Source organism: Eubalaena glacialis, chromosome 12, assembly GCF_028564815.1.
Source record: "Eubalaena glacialis isolate mEubGla1 chromosome 12, mEubGla1.1.hap2.+ XY, whole genome shotgun sequence".
Taxonomy (NCBI): Eukaryota; Metazoa; Chordata; class Mammalia; order Artiodactyla; family Balaenidae; genus Eubalaena; species Eubalaena glacialis.
The window spans coordinates 27,787,575-27,804,747 of NC_083727.1; the positions used below are offsets into that span (position 1 = coordinate 27,787,575).

The 17,173-nt window shown below is 39.2% G+C and overlaps 1 protein-coding gene across 6 annotated transcripts in view; it reads right to left on the minus strand.

Annotated features, from left to right (window-relative positions):
- Positions 1-17,173, minus strand: part of PDE7B (phosphodiesterase 7B) — a 350,275-nt gene that overhangs the window by 59,002 nt on the left and 274,100 nt on the right. The window lies entirely within an intron of this gene.

The following is a 17,173-nucleotide window of genomic DNA, read 5'->3' on the forward strand; positions in this document are numbered from 1 at the left end:
CAGCACCCCCCACCCCACTCCAAATTCTTCACTGGCTCCCCAATGTCTACTTAGTTATATTTATAATATTTATTCTGGTATTCATGGTCCTCCACAATGTGATGCCAACTTAGTTTTGCATTTTTGTCTCCCACCAGTCCCCTTGCAGATAGATAGGTCTCTGTTTTTGCTGTTTTTTCCCCTGCCAGGTCCCTCAATCTTCTGTATGATTCCCATATTCCTTCTCAGTTGAATACTATCTCCATCTGTTGAAATGCCATCAACCTTTCAATAGCCCACCTCAAGTAACTCCTTCTCACTTCCCAGTCAGATGCATTCAGATCCTCTGTGAGTCCCCCTAATGCTTTGCAGTTGGTACTGGAGTAACCTGCGTTCTTAGCTCTCCTGCTATGTAGCAGTTGCTGCACACACTACTGTAAGTCCTGTCAGGCTAGGATCATGTCTTGTACAGTATGGTGGCTGGCTTAAAAGGTGTTCATTGAATGAGGGAGTGAAGGAATAGGTGATTATTTATTATTATTTTTTAACCATTTTAAAAAATTGAAGTATAGTTGATTTACAATGTTGTGTTAGTTTCAGGTGTACAGCAAAGTGATTCAGTTATACACATATATATATATATCTATTCTTTTTTCAGAATCTTTTCCATTATAGATTATTACAAGATATTGAATATAGCTCCCTGTGCTATACAGTAGGTACTTGTTGTTTATCTATTTTATATACAGTAGTGTGTTTATGTTAATCCCAAACTCCTAATTTATCTCTCCCTGTCCCCTTCCACCCCATCCCCGTTGGTAACCATAAATTTTCTTTCTATATCTGTGAGTCTATTTCTGTTTTGTAAACAAGTTCATTTGTATCATTTTTTAAGATTCCACATATAAGTGATATCATATGGTATTTGTCTTTCTCTTTCTGACTTACTTCACTTAACATGACAATCTCTAGGTCTATCCATGTTGCTGCAAATGGCATTGTTTCATTCTTTTTTATGGCTGAGTAATATTCCATTGTGCATATATATATCTATATATATCTATATCTATATCTATATCTATATATATCTCATATTCTTTATGGAATAAGGTGATTATTGGTTGAGATATAAACTTTTTATTTTTCCTTTCTCCTGTGGCACATTATCTTTCTCATGATAGATACCACCACAGAGTTGTTGAATTGAATGAATTGTCCAGAGCAGGGAATATTCATTCATCTTACACAACAAATAGCAGGGTGATCTCCTGTGCAGAAGAACTTGAACTTCTATTTCTTTTCTGAATTTGTTGGGTTTTCTGAAATGATTTTAAGTATATCTTTAGAATGGTGGTAGATTAGTACTAAGTGTATCCATCAGTAGAGGCCTGGATAGGAACATGGATCTCCAAAAGCTTTCAGAAAAGGATCATTTATATTTTATTCTTTGGAAAGGAAGTTCATCGTAAGTGAATTCCTTTCTCTTTATGGGTTATGATAGCTGCTTGAATTATAGTTCACTTGAGTGAATCCTCTGATTTAATGGATTGAATCAAGTGGGTATTATATGAAGGTGGAATATAACTCTTTAAATGCAAATATCCACTCTAGTTTAGTAGAGCTTGAGATTTTTACTTGTACATTGAGATTTGTCTCTTATGGCACATGGCTGTCTATGGGTTACAGTGGCATCTTAGTTGTAATCACATCTGCAGCTCTTGGTGTAGGACACTGTTAAGGAAATGCTCCCACTAAGACTCACACCATTAACAGGCCATGGAAAGCTATAGATTTTCACATTGAGTTAGATCAGAGAGAAGAAGGAATTGTTTTAGATGGTTATTCCAGTGTCCACTTGCATGGGTACCTGAAGTGTCCCCAAAGGTATAACTGATATACCTAATCTAGAACAAGCACCCCTGGCCTCCTATTCCATTTATTCTATCCATAGCAAAAACAGGGCTTGGGGCAAGGGGGTGATGGGACTAAGAAATATTGAGCACCTACTAGTTAGTTTACATTTGTCATCCTACTTAATTTTCAGAAAAGTGGGTATTGTGAAGTTGGTGTTACTAGGTACATTCTACAGATGAAGCAATGGATTTGGAAAAGTTTACTAATTTATCCAAATTTGCACAACTGATAAGTAGCAAAGCAGGCACTGGAACCCTGGTCTATCTGATCTTTCAAGATGCTCTGTTCATTATATTCTGCTCTTTATAGGAAAGGACAAAGAACAGGGGACATGCGGCAGTCCAGCATGGGACCCTATTTTCCCTGAGGCACAGTGATGCATCAATACTCAAGGAATCTCAGATTTCCTTCCTTTTTAAAAAACATAGTAAAACAAAAGCAAAAGACGGACATTTCAATGTAATTCATAAATACAAGTGTTTTAAAAACAATAAAGATTTAAAGGTTGAAGATTAAAATCGGTATCATTGAATAGGAATGTCAGAGTGAGAAATACTGTAGGGCTAATATTGAAAGACAACCTGTAAAATAACTAGAAAACAACCAGAGAAATAACTTCATAGCAAAACTTGGAAGTGATTCTATGTATGTAACTTTCCTGTTTCTCTCACTAAATGTACAAATGTAATATTGGGAGGTGAATAATAAATCACTTGTGGGTTTTAAAATTGAAAACACATGTATTACTGACACTGACTTAAATGTGATTTGATTATTATGTTATTACACAAAGAAATTCACAGACATTGGTTAGTACCTCAAGCTTTGGAAAAGACAAACATTTTTGTTGTGTACAGAGAACAGAGCGGCAGTTTCTGGGGAAGGGAAAGAGTGGGAGGTACTTGGGCAAACAGGCTGCTCAAAATAAAACTGTGACAGGATGCACACAGGCCTCGTGTTTAACCATTTCTGAGCCGGGCCTTAAAGTCTCCTAAGATTTTTACCTGAAGGGCGTCTGCTGATTCAGACGAGGTCTGAGAGTGTAATCTTACACTTGTTTCACATGGCCCGTGGGCTTTCTCTCCTTTTCTCCTGTCTTCTTCCCTCTAGAAGACACATCTATATTTTATGTGTTTTCTAAATATTTCTAATTACCTCTATAATGTTAAATAATATTCTAACCAGGAATGGTTATTTAATAAATATCTAATATTCTTTGGTAGATGTCAATGAATGAAAATGAAGTCCTTTAGGCATGAATTGGCTGTTTTTTTCTGAGTCTCTCTTGGTGCTTAGATCTAAGCAGTGTGGTAAACACTGGGAAAGCTCCACCCACAAATATTCGTTGAGCACCTACTCTGTGCAAGCTACTGTGCACTGAATACACAGAATTTTCAAGACAGTGTTTCTGCCCTCAACTACTCAGAGGAAGGTGGTGGGATGGCCTCTTCATCATCTTCATTACTTTTGTTTCTACTTCAGCTGTGGTGGGTAAGGGATACTTCAATATAAAAATGCCTAGAAATTATCACATAAAGTGGAAAATATGAGCAAGAGAAAGATTATTTGTCTAGTGGGCTCTACTCTCAAGAATATGATGATTCACTTTGCCCCTTTCCCTGGATGGAGTCAGAAGCCTATCTTTCCACAAGGGATAGAGGCAAGATGGTGCCTGGGATGTACATAGGGGACGTGGCAGGGTGGAGAGGGTGAGAGGACAGAGCAGGAGAAAAGGAATGAAGAAGGGAGGTCAAAAGAGGAGGGACATACAAGCACCCGTTGGAGGTGGTCTCTGTACTAACGAAAGCCAACCTGAGAAGACACGTAAGGAATTTGTTGTAGCACCCTCTGAGTCCCACATGGGTTTGGGATTTCCTGCCAATGAGGTCATGTTCTACCTGGTAATGGACTGGGTCTTGCATGTTCTTCCAGATGAGGTGAAGCCTAACTGCAGGGGTAGAGCAGTCAGTAAGAAATATGTTCTTATTCTTAGGACTATAGAGTCCATAGAGCTCTAAAAACAAGCTTATAGCAGCCTGTATTAAAAAAAAAAAAAAGTGAATAAATGTACAACCTGCTAAAGCTGTAGAAAAACCCGCTCAAGTAGGAGTTGTGGAGATGCAAATGGCGAGGAGTGAAAGTGGAGTGACAAAGAAATGCACGAATAAGTATATGAAGTGTCTGTGCTGAGGTTTCTCTGGCCTTCCTCATCCTCGCTCATTAGCACTGGATTGCTCAGAGTGAAGAGATTAATTGATGCGCCTTAAGGAAGAGGCAGAGAGGGAGGGAAGGCAGAGACATGACAGCTGTAGAATCAGTTCAGCTAAAGGACTTGTGGAGAGACCCAGAGAAGGACTGTCCGTGATTGTCTCAAAAGCTCATCTTTCCTTTTCCTTCCCTCCCCTTCCTTTCCCTTTCCTTCTTTCTTCCTTCCTTTCCTTCTCCAAACATTGAATAAGGGTTTACTTTGGTCCAGACACTGGGTGGTGTTGGGGGTGAGAGATGATGACGACATGGCCTCTTCCCTCAGAGAGTTCCCTGTCAAGAGGGGAGCCCACTCCTGTTCCTCCACGGCAGTAATAGTCGAAAACCGTAATCCTGGCTTTGGAGGCTGATACCTGCACTCTCCTGGGACCTCCAACTGCCCTTCTAGCAGGCGGCTAGTGTTGCTGGATAACTAAGCAGTGCCCTCAGGGTGTCTGGGTCTCCAGGAGCGGCTGTGACGCCATGATGGTGCTTGTGCCAGTGTCGTCCCTTCTTCACGTAGGTGAGCCGTGTTAGCACGATCCTACTGCTCTACTTGCAGTCTCAGCCAGCGGGTCTATCGAGCTAGGCAGAGCCAACAGACTGTGATAAACGAGTGTCATTCCGAGGAAAGAGCCTTTGGTCTATAGTGGGATTACCAGGCTCAAGCCTTGGTTTTCTCACTCATCAGTCTTCTGGGTAAAAGAATTGAAATTCGGGGGACACGGGTTCGAGCCCTGGTCTGGGAGGATCCCACGTGCCGCGGAGCAACTGGGCCCGTGAGCCACAATTACTGAGCCTGCGCATCTGGAGCCTGTGCTCCGCAACAAGAGAGGCCGCGATAGTGAGAGGCCCGCGCACCGCGATGAGGAGTGGCCCCCGCTTGCCGCAACTAGAGGAAGCCCTCGCACAGAAACGAAGACCTAACACAGCCATAAATAAATAAATAGATAGATAGATAGATAGATAGATAGATAGATAGATAGATAGATAGATAGATAGATAGATAGATAGAATTGAAATTAATCCACACAGTGCCTGCTCAATAAAGATGAGTGGACTGGGTAAGGACAGCCCTAGTCAGAATGCAGCTATCATCTGGAAAGAGTCACTTAACCAATCAATGAATACCTTAGCCTGACTTAGTTCACAATTAGATAGGCAACATCAAACAGATAGATTCTGATGGAAGGGGAAGAAGGAATAGTCTAAAGCTTGGGGTTCTATCTCAGAAGGGCAGCCTCTGCTTTGGGGAGAGCTGGAAGTTGGGGTGGAGAGGCTGAGAGAGGAGATAGAGGATGTTGGAAAGTCTTCTCCATCCTTCCCAGTGGTTGCTGGTGTTCGGCACTGGGTTCCCATAGCAACCCCGCCTCTACGTTCAGCAAAGCAGTTATTCATGCAAGGCAGAATTGTCATATTTACTTGTTTTCTCACCCACTAAAATGCTAGTTCCTTGAGGGCAGGAGCTATGCTTTAATGACCTTTTAATCCCCAGCATTTAGCACAATGGAATGAGTTAAAGAAGGGGTGAAAGTCAAAGAAAAACTTCATCGATTTGGTAATTTTGCCCAGAGTTCCCAGTTCTCCAACAACAACAAAAAACCTCTGAATTAATAATAGCTATCCTTATTCCAAGTTTATAAGCAGAGAGAGTACCGAAAGGTTAAAGAACTCAGTTAAAAACAAAACAAAACAACAAAAACCTAGAACAAGTAGAAGAAGAGGCATCAAGAGTTCCCACCTCTCAGTAACTGATATTGTTTCTTTGTCTCCCACAATAGAATTAATAATGAAAAAAAATCAGGTTCTGCTTCAGCTGAGGTGTTTTAAACTTTCCATTTTCTGCAAATAAAGCTCTGTTAGTTGTTTTCAATGATCAGCTTTCTGAAAAGAATTAAGGGGACGGATGTCAAATCGTCACTTTGGTAGCTTGTGTTTGATTCAAGTGTATGTGCTAAGCCAGCTTTCCCAATGTATGGAAATCAGTCCCTTTCTCAAAAAGCCAGGGTCTTGCTCTTGGTAAAAAGCAAAATCTGCCCAGCTTCTTCAATGTCCTAGAGAACATCCCTCTCTGTATGACAAGTCACAGTCTGCCCTCTTGATGACCTGGTTGGGTTGACAGATTTCACACTGTTTAAGAATGAAGAGTAAGGAGTGTGCTCTCTGGAGACTCTCCAGAACGATTCTTCAAAGTGTCAGAAAGATCACAACAGGGCGTAAAGTTCAGAAGTTCAGTTAAGTTTAAGGTCTCTCACCCTGGAAAGTTTTCATTAATTTTTTTTTTCTCTTTCTTGTACATCCCAATGAATGCTGCAGTTGCAAATTTCTCAGCATGACTTGGTCAAAACCCACTCAAAATTATGCCAAGAATCTGCTTTTAAAGCTATGCTGTCAAAATTTGCAGCCCTAGGAGGCTTAGATAATTCAGAAAGTATCCGATTTTCAGTAACCAGATTTCTAGCTATATTGAATTTCAGATTCTTTCAGGAGCCCCAACTCTGAAATATTTTTCGTAAAAGCAACCAAACTCTCTGAAATTTACGTTAAGAATACTTATTCTTTACCAACTGTAAGCCAACAAACTTTACAGTTAACAAGTTGTAAACAATAAAACTCCTGTAATAATAATAAAATAGAATATTTTTATAGTTGCTTTAGAAGCCATAGAGCTAATGTTTTATATTTAAGATACTTTAGAACCAAATGCTATCACTGATAAATAGAAAGCTCAAAGTGGATTAATGACTACCCATTAGTCAGCAGTGAAGAGCTTAAACAAGGAAACCCAGGAGTGCTACTGGATTTATGAGATCAGCACGGGAGGCACTTGGGAAATGTTGGGGGCATTTTTGGTCACCACAACGACAGAAAGAGCCTGAACGGAATTCAGTGGAAGGGAGCCAGGAACACTGGATGTGCTGAAGGGTGTGGGATAGTTCCACACATCAAAGAGTTGTCCTGTATCTTGTTCCAACTTTTCAACTGCCACTCAGGTATTCATGTAGGTGAAAAGTCTGTTTATAATTATCTGAACCTGGAACCTAATCCTGTTTCCTTGTTTTACATATAAGCACAAAGTATTCTTTAGCAAAGTTTAATATTCCTTTTTCAGGAATGCAACCACTATGCAAATTAAGGGAGGAATGTAATTTTGGCAGGGAGGGGTGGTGGGCAGGACTTTATCAGAAGTTGTTCTCCGTCTTGGGAAATCACCAGTGGCAAAACTGCTTATGATATTGGATTGCGCTACCTACGTAACACCCTTGCGCCAGTCTGTAGCAGTAGCTGTCATTCACAGCGATTCTGCATGGAGATGCAGTATTTGACTACATCATTGTGCCTTCTAAGGTGGTTATCCCCAAGCATTTACATATTGAAAACATTATTTAAGTCACAAGTTGCTTGTATTGTATTTTTGCTTTCTAATACAGCCAGGACCTTAGGTTGATTTTTTTTCGAACTTATGTGAACAAGTAGGTTACAGATTTCCTTTCTAGATAGTATAGGAGGACATTATAAATTATGTGCTGTAAAATGGAAGCACTGAGTCTGAGAAGGTTAAAAGCCATTCTACCATATAAAAACTTAGCTGGTGAAGGTGGTAAAGCAACAGACTTCAGTCTTGTAAGAAGGTCCTCATAAGGATGCAGGATGTGTCTTGCTCCAAGCAAGAACTAAGGTCAGAGTCCCCCCCAGTTTCATTCATCCACCAACCATTATTATGGTCTTTACCATATCTACTTACACCACTGTGTACCTAGTACCTTTCTTTAAATCAAGTGAGTTCATTTTTACTTAAGTGTATCTTGTATTAATTTGGTATCAATAAAAAATAGATTTGATGTGCTAGTTGCATTTTCCCTAGTACATTAAAATAAATATGTAACTATTAAAGGAAAAGATCTTCCTGTAACAAGAAGATCTTCTTGTGGATCCTTTGGTATGTACATCGCACTTTGGGAAATGGTGCTATAAATGATACATACTAACGAAGGCTAGAGGCTTGAAAATACAGCTTAAGGGCAAAGGATGATTCAGTCATATGTTTTAATTTTCTTTATTCCTTAGAAAGAACATATGTTCCTTTTGCTAAAATATATCCTATATATTGCATTTCAAGTATTAATGCTTTGTCACAAATACAAATACTTTAGAATGGAATATATGTAATATGGTAGCTGTACCACATAATGTTGCTAGTCTTCATGAAAATACTCTTTACTGAACTCTTATTTGAAAAACTTCTTGTAACAAGGCAAACCTTCAGCCACTGTTGTCAGCATATTATGTACAAATTAACTTTAGTAAAAATAGAATATGCCATCCATAGTAACGAGTCTTTTTGAATAAACACCTTAAATAATATATTTATTCATTCAACAAATATTTGTCAAGCCCCTACCACGTGCAAAGCATTGTTCTGGGCACTAGGATACAGCAGTGAACAAGATAAAGTTTCTTTCCTTGTGTAGCTTATATTTTATTGACATAAGATGGGAATAAAAGCAAAATTGATTTTCATTAGTTCCGAGAAGGAAGACTAAGTTTGGCATCAGGGGATGTGCACACATGATACTGTCATTTGGCATTTAATTTTATACAGCAAAGTGATTTTAATGTTCTTTTGTTTAATGTTTAATGTTCTTTTAACAATATACTATTTTGTTGAACTCATACAATTCAGTACCAAAAAAACAAACAACCCAATCAAAAAATGGGCAAAAGACCTAAGTAGACATTTCTCCAAAGAAGACATACAGATGGCCAATAGGCACATGAAAAAATGCTCAACCTCGCTAATTATTAGAGAAATGCAAATCCAAACTACAATGAGGTATCACTTTTTGATGATGGTCAGAATGGCCATCATCAAAAAGTCTACAAACAATAAATGCTGGAGAGGGTGTGGAGAAAAAGGAACCCTCTTGCACTGTTGGTGGGAATGTAAATTGGTGCAGCCACTATGAAGAACAGTATGGAGGTTCCTTAAAAAACTAAAAATAGAGTTACCATATGATCCTGCAATCCCACTCCTGGTCATATATCCAGAGAAAATTATAATTTGAAAAAATACATGCACCCCAATGTTCATTGCAGCACTAATTACAACAGCCAAGACATAAAAGCAACCTAAATGTCCATCAACAGATGAATGGATAAAGAAGATGTAGTATATATATATATATATACAATGGAATATTACTCAGCCATAAAAAAGAATGAAATAATGCCATTTGCAGAAACATGGATGGATCTAGAGATTACCATACTAAGTGAAGTAAACCAGAAAGAGAAAGACGAATGTCATATGATACTGCTTATATGTGGAATCTAAAAAAAAGATACAAATGAACTTATTTACAAAACAAAAATAGACCCACAGACATAGAAAACAAACTTATGGTTACCAAAGGGGAAAGTGGGGGAGGGATAAATTAGGAGTTTGGAATTAACATACACACACTACTATATAGAAAAGAGGTAACCAACAAGGATCTACTGTATAGCACAGGGAACTATACTTGATAATTTGTAATAACCTATAAGGAAAAAGAATCTGAAAAAGAATATATATATATATATATATATATATATGAATTATTGCGCTGTATACCTGAAATTAATGTGACATTGTAAATCAACTATACTTCAATTAAAAAATATATATATATATAATTTTGTTGATGCTTTGCACATATGTCTCATCCTGATTTAAAATTCCACTCCACAATGTAAGAAGTGGAATTTAAGAATTCCTTAATACTTCAGCTCAAGTTTTCATCTTTCATATGCAATTTAAATTGTCCTTAAATCACCTTGAGTCACACTTTCTTATTATTCATGCCATTAATATCATTGGTAAATGGTTATCAGAGCCTCTTAATTATCATTTAAAGGAGTATAATGTGCCTTCTCTTAATCTTCTCTATTTAAAACACTTAAAAAATAATACCAATGGGTGATTTAAGGTGGTAAGAGCTGTTAAATAGGTAGTTCAAAAATACTCTAAGAGAACATTCCTGTCATAAGACTATAGTGACATGTCTTACTAATTTCCATATAGTGGGTGTTTTTTACTTACCCAACTATTAATGTTAGATGAAATTCATCCATTGTATTACTCTGTTAGTCATTTCCAAACAGCTGAAATAAAAACCCACTGCTTTAGATTATTTTCAAAGTCTCAGGTGGTACCACTGGCCTGTGCAAGTTCAGCAAATGGGAAGTTTATACATAAGAAAGCTAAAGTCTTCACAAAGATTGTTTTGAAGTTTCAGGTAATAATTGCTATTAAAAATAATTGACTCTGAAGAATTCTAAGATTCTGAGAAGTCAAGAGTCACTGAAGAAAAACTAAAAGTTACGTCCCAAATAGCTTTTGTTTTAGGAATTTTTGGTTCTATTATAATTCTTTCAAAACAGGTTATCTGTGTTTGGCAATTCCCAATTAAGAGAATATTCAACTGACTAGAACATGCTTGTCTTTCAATATATTGATCAACACTTATCTTTTAAGACATTTCCCTCTGAGGTATTATCATTTATTTGTCTTTGAAAATAAATTTTTACATGAAGATTAAGATGCTTTGGCAGTGGTATCAAGAATAGTGTTTACATTTTGGAGACCTAATATTTCTCCTTAAATAATTGTTGCTATAATCAAGAGGGACAAATGTGGTAGAGAAAATACTCTAAGAGAAGAGGTCCTTTAAAAGAAGGAAGTTTGTTGTTTGTTTCCTTTCCACTGTCGGAGCTAAGCCCTTAGAACACTGCCTGACACAGAGTAGGTGCTCAATACATATCTATTTAGTGAATAAATCAACGAAAAAGAGGATCCCAGCAGTCTTAGTGTGTCTGGAGACCTGCCTAAGGAGGATGCCATCATCATCAGGGAGGGTGGTGGGGAGCCTTCCAGCAGAGGGTTATGGGGGATGATCCCTAGAATCTACTGTGTGGCTTTGCAACCTGACTATGTCCCATACAGCTATGTGGACTTCTGCATCTTCTTGGTGCCTCCACTGCCTCTTGTGTCAATTGAAGATAATAGTAATTAACAGAACCTACAACATTGTTAAGACGGATAAATAAGGTTATACATAAAAAGTGCTTAGCACATAGAACCCTCTCAATAAATATCAGCTAATTTGAGTTATAATGATACATTTTATATTGATATCGGATTGAGATCCTGGACTTTCTATGTAACAATTTGAAATAGAATTGGACATCAAGAGCAGTATATGCTGTTTTTATAAAGCATGTCATTAAAGGAGTCTTGCTCTTAGGTATAGGAGATTGGACTAAAGGTGTTGAAGTGGTAGAGAATGCACTTTCATTGTACAGCCAGGAATCACTGGCCATTTCTTTGTAACTTAGTTTTAATATTAAAAAGAAGCAACCACTTGCTGTGCAAGGAACAAGGGAGGAGAAAATGTATTTTTCTTTACACACAAGCCTTCAGTGAGTCTCCATTTTATTTTTTACAGAGTAAACGACAAACTGATATTCAAGACAGCCCCTGGTATAGTTCTAAACAATCCCCATGGTTTAGTAAAAGTTCAGCCTAACTTTACATCAATTCTGATTACATTCCCTTCAACTGTGCAGCTCTCTCCCTTCAACACGACACATTCACTCTAGGATTTGAAGGCACTCAGCTTTTGAATGAACCCAGCTTTTCCCCACCTCTGGTCTTTATTTTGAATGCACTTTTAAAAATTTCCACTTATAAAAATCCAACTGTTGTCCAAGTACCAATGCCAACCCCTCCATGAGGTCCTTCACTAGAATGACCAATGCTCTCTCCACGGGAGCCTCCTTGGCACCTGTCAGTTTATCTGGTGTTAATTTAGCTGGTGTTTGTCTGAGTTGTGTACCAGCCTTTCCCCAAATGTTTTGTTTATCTTTTATCTCCTATAGCTCATATCCTGGCACTCAGTATATTCTCAATAAATATGAATTGTTTAGTTTACCTTTTCTTCTTAAAAAAAAAGAGAGAGAGAGGTTTACTCCAGGTCTTCCAAGGAGAAGGTTTTTTGGTGGATTTTTCGTTTCCTGGTCTTTACCAAGAATTGTCTCCAAAATAGAAAACAAAGCAAATCTGCTAAGGCACAAAAGGAAAGAATGAGAAAAGAAGAAGAGAGGAGATGGGGGACTTTCCTTTTTCACATGGCAAGGATTGTCAAAAAATGGTAGTTGGGAGAGGGAAGGGGGGTACTAGGGCTTGCAATCTATGCTAAGGTTAAGTTTGTTCTACTTGACTAATTCTTGGTGACTCTTGGGAGAGAAGGTGCTAGAAATCTTCACATTGCCACAGGATCCATAGCCACTGGGGGAAGAAGAGCAAGGAGGAAACGTCTCCCAACCCCTGCCTAGACATAAACTAGCTGCTGCCACAGCTGTCTTCATGTGATGAATTGGCTCCTGTGGGTGGTCATGGGGTGGGTGTGCAGGGCAGAGACACTGGAGACAGAAGTAAAACTTATTTTCATCGCTGGACATTCCTTACAGATTATATTACCCACAGAGCACAAGTAAGCCCAAGAAAGAAGAGAGGAGTCTTTGACAGGAGGTTATCACTTTCTTTGTTTTCAGTTTTGCACTGTGGGAGATGTGGGAGAGCGGGGGCCCGGGGCAGGAATGGTGACAAGCTTATCTATATTGTGACAAGCTTATCTATAACGGTCCACACTGTGAGAAAACGGGAAAGCAATGACACAGACTTAGCTGTCCCAGGTGGGGCCAGGCCACCATGTTGTTGCTGGAATTTTCCTTTTAGTGGCACCACAGCTGTGGTCCAACAGATGCTGAGTGCTGGTGGCCAGGTGGAGCACAGAACTCTCTCTCTGGGCCACAAATGCATGGCCGTCAAGCTCAGAGGGTCCTCCAGTGCCCTGTCTCCACCACCCTCCACCTTGCTTCCTACTTCATGGAGAGATTGAAAGTCACTAGGTGGGACATTCCTTACCATTTTGCTACAAAACCAACAAAACCTCTTACTCTGCAGCCATTCTTGGCTTCGTTCTATCCATTCTATTAGATGAGCTGCCTCCTTTTCTAAGGCCAGTCCCCCTACTAAGTTTTCAGGACGTTTTGCTCTGTTGGGGCCCCAACAGAGGGGGGCAGGTCACCCCAAAATATGTCTCAATGGCGTATTGATTATTTTGAATTAAAATTACTTAAGAAACAGCCAATGTAAGAGGGATGCTCTGATTTTCCTCTCTGTCCCCCTGAAAGCAGGAAATCAACCTCTCACGTGAAAGGTGCACTCCTTGTATCTGGAGGTAGAAGGACACCCTGATCATGGACGATTGGGAATTTGGGCTGAGACGCCTGCATAAACAAACCTTATTTCTTCTTTAATTTACAAGCCCAAACTCCATTTAGATTCTTCACTAACTGGGCACCTCAAACCTAAGTTTCTTCATCCTGTCAATTCCTCACAAATTTATTTTGTGTAAAAAAGTATAAAAGTAGCCTGCTTTGGCCACTTCTTAGGTTCCATTTCTATGAGTCCTTCATGCACATGAATTAAAATTTGTTTCTTTTTCTCCTTTTCATCTGTCTTGTGTCCATGTTATTATTTGTCTCTCCACAAGAACTCAAGAGGGGTAGAGGGGGAAACTTCCCCCTCCCTAACAACTCCCAGTTATGACTTTTCTCTCTCATATATTCCATTGTTCTTTCTCAACTACATCTTTCTCACCATAATTTCAGCATGCTTCAATGTCTTGCAAAAACAAAACCAAAATACTTCCAATCCCATGTTTCCAGCTACCATTTTCTCTCTACCACTTTATTTAGAAACATACTTGGGAAAGAGATGTGTCTGGCATTGCAGGGGGAAGCTCAATAAATATTTGTTAAAAGAACGAATAAGTGAAAGAATGAAAAACTGAAAAGGGTTAATGAATCACTGCCTTCAATATAAGTCAAATGTGTTATGTATTGTATACTCTTCCCACAAAGCACTTCTACATATGGTCATAGAGAAATAGGAATATGAATAACCGTAATAATAAAAGCCCACATTTATTGAGGATCTGTACTGGGATGGCTACTGTGCTAGCACTTTACACACATTTACTCATTACTTTTCACAATAAGCCTGTGAGGTCTGTACTCTTCAATCCTCTTCCAGCCCAGGAAGTTGGAACACAGAGAGGTCTGGGCAGCCGCTGCTGCCAGAATCCAAACCCAGGCAGCTGGCTCCCACCAGCTTCAGGGAGAATCCTTGTTTTATCTTTTCTCTCATCACAAGTGGTAAAAGTTATTTTATATCTTTAAGTTAACGTTTAAATAAGGAAGGCCGTGTGACTGTGTGCAAAAACAATGTCAAAAGGCCTGAATCCTGGATCTTTACTCTTTCATTACCTTGCAGTGAGTCACTTGGCCTCTCTGTTTTTTTGTTTGTTGGTTGGTTTTTTGCTTGTAAAACTGAAAAACAGGGCTGAAAGATCTCTTGAGTGCCTTCATTTAAAAGCTTTGTCAAATGTAAAGTGCTGTTTAAATGTGAATTAGAAGTTTGGTTTCATGTTCTTTGGAATAAACTTCATCTTCAAAGGACAAGCCATCATTGTGAAGTACCATGCATGGCTTCGATAACTACCCAACCTCACAACTTCCAATCAGTTTTCCAAGATAGCCCAGTAAATAATGTTTTCTGGACCATGGCTTCAACTTCATTTTCTGTGTGCTGATATTACTTTATTTAGGAAAAAAGGAAAAGATTCTATTTCTGGTCAACATTGAGTTTTTTTCTTTTTAATACAATTTCATTTTTTTTCTGAATATAAGAGGAATACATGCTTATGATATAACAAATAGAAAAACAGAAAGAGGGAAATAATAATCATCTAGAAATAATCCCTGTTAAAATTCTGGTATATTTTTAAAAACATAACTGAGATCTTCTTTTAAGTTACGCGATTTGTATCCTGCTTCTTTTTACTTCATGTATTATAAACATTTTGAGAAACCGTCTTTCAACGACGCAGTTTGCATGACAGGAAATAACCAACTCCCCCTGGAGAAAAATTAAAGCAACCGGTGGCAGCCTCAAATCTGACTTAAATTTGTCACAATAGTGATTCCATTTCCTTCTTCTTGGGGACAGTTGACAACTGTCCTCAGCTGTCACCACCACACCCTTCTCTTTCTTATCCTTCTCTTTCTTATCAAAGAACACAAGGTCAGGTGATGAAATGAGCAATTTGTCACTTGGCACCGTCTGCCAGAGCAGTAGGGATATTGAAAAACAGAGTTGAAAAGTTGCAAAATCTAGTATTTAGGTGTATAATTACAAATTTCTTGTTAAGTTATAGAAACATTTGTTCAATGATATTGAAGCATTTCATACCAAAAAGGGAATTGTCTAAATGTACTATAAAAAGAAAATAATGATTATAATGTAAGAAAAATACTTAATATGAGTAATTGGCACTTAAAAGGAATGTATGTCTTTGAATATTAAAATTCATATATAAAGAAGAATTATAGTCCAGTATGGTTAAGAACTTGTGTTCTGGCATTGTATTTTTGAGGTTTGAATTCTGACTAACAAGTTATTTCCTGGGAGAGTTATTTCTCCTCTTTGGGCTTCAGTTTCCTCATTTTAAATAGCAGTGCCTACTTCATAGGGATCTTGTGCGGATTAAATGAGTCAATCTGTGCAAAGTATGTAATACAATGTCTGGAACCTAAAGGCTCCACACATCTTAGCTATTATTATTATCATTTGATATGATATGTGTGTGACATAACTGACCTATGTCAGTGGTTTCCAAATACTCATAGAAGGTCCAGGTTTGCTGCATCAGATCACCTCAGGATGTTTTGAGAATATACTATCTGTAGATTCAGGTTCAAACAGTTTGCAGTTACAGTGTGATGGATACTTTCTTGGAGATATGGTGGGAGCACAGAAGCGGGAATAATTAGTTAGCTGGGTGGGTTGAGGGAGTCTTCACAAAGGTCATAATGCTGGGCCAGGGCTCGAGCGGTGAAGACAGACAGACAGCTCTCCCTATCCGCAGGTTTCGTATCCGTGAGTTCCGCATCCGCGGATGAGGACGGACTGTAAGGGATTTGATCATTTGCCAATTTTGGTATCCGCGTGGCCCAGGGCTCCTGAAACCAATCCCCTGTGGATATGGAGGGATGAATGTAGATGTCTCCTAGGAGGAGGTGGCCAGGTAGGCATATACTCAGCAGAGGCAGTAGGTACATCCAAAGTTAAACTACATCTATTGAGGACCTATTAGGAGCCAGACGGGCTGCTGGACACATTGATCTCATTTACCTCTCACCTTGACCCAATGAGTCTGGTGTTACAATGTCCCTCCATATGTGTGGACATTAAGTAGTTTGAGCATCTTTCCCGCGCTCACAAAAGATGTAAGATTCAAACTCAGGTCTGACTTGCAAGTTCATCGTCTTTTTGCCAGTCTCCTTTGCTGACTGTGGTTCAGTGCGCGCGGGGATCTAGGTGGGCAGCCATGGTGGACCCGGCAGAGAAGCAGCCTGCGGGGGTGTGAAGGCCTCTTATTTCTAGTGCTCGCAGCAGCCCTCCTGTGCTTCTCGGCCTTGGGGAGACTGCAGCCTTGGGGAGCCTTGCCTGAGAGGGCTCCACCGCCAGCCACCTGCATCCTGGACCTGGGGTTAAGCACCTCCCAGGTTAAGGCTGTTGTGGTGACCATTGTTAGGTGCAGTGACATTGGCCACCTTCCCTTGGGATTTTCCTCTGTAATTGCTGCCACTTTCCTCCGGCATGTGTTCTACTGCCCTCCCTCCTAAGGTTACTTATCAGTAATAAACCACCCAGGTGCCCCAAGGCAATCTGCTTTGCTAGTTAGAAAGAAAACAAGATCTTGATCTTGTGTGTTAACCCTGAGAGCTCAGTTTGGAAACCCACAAAAGATTTTAAGGATGGAAACACTGTATTTTTCCATATATAGTTCAATGGGGACCATGGTGAGTCTTTTAGATCTTCTGAAACTTTGAGAGTAGGGTGGCAATCTGAGGACATAACCCCTCA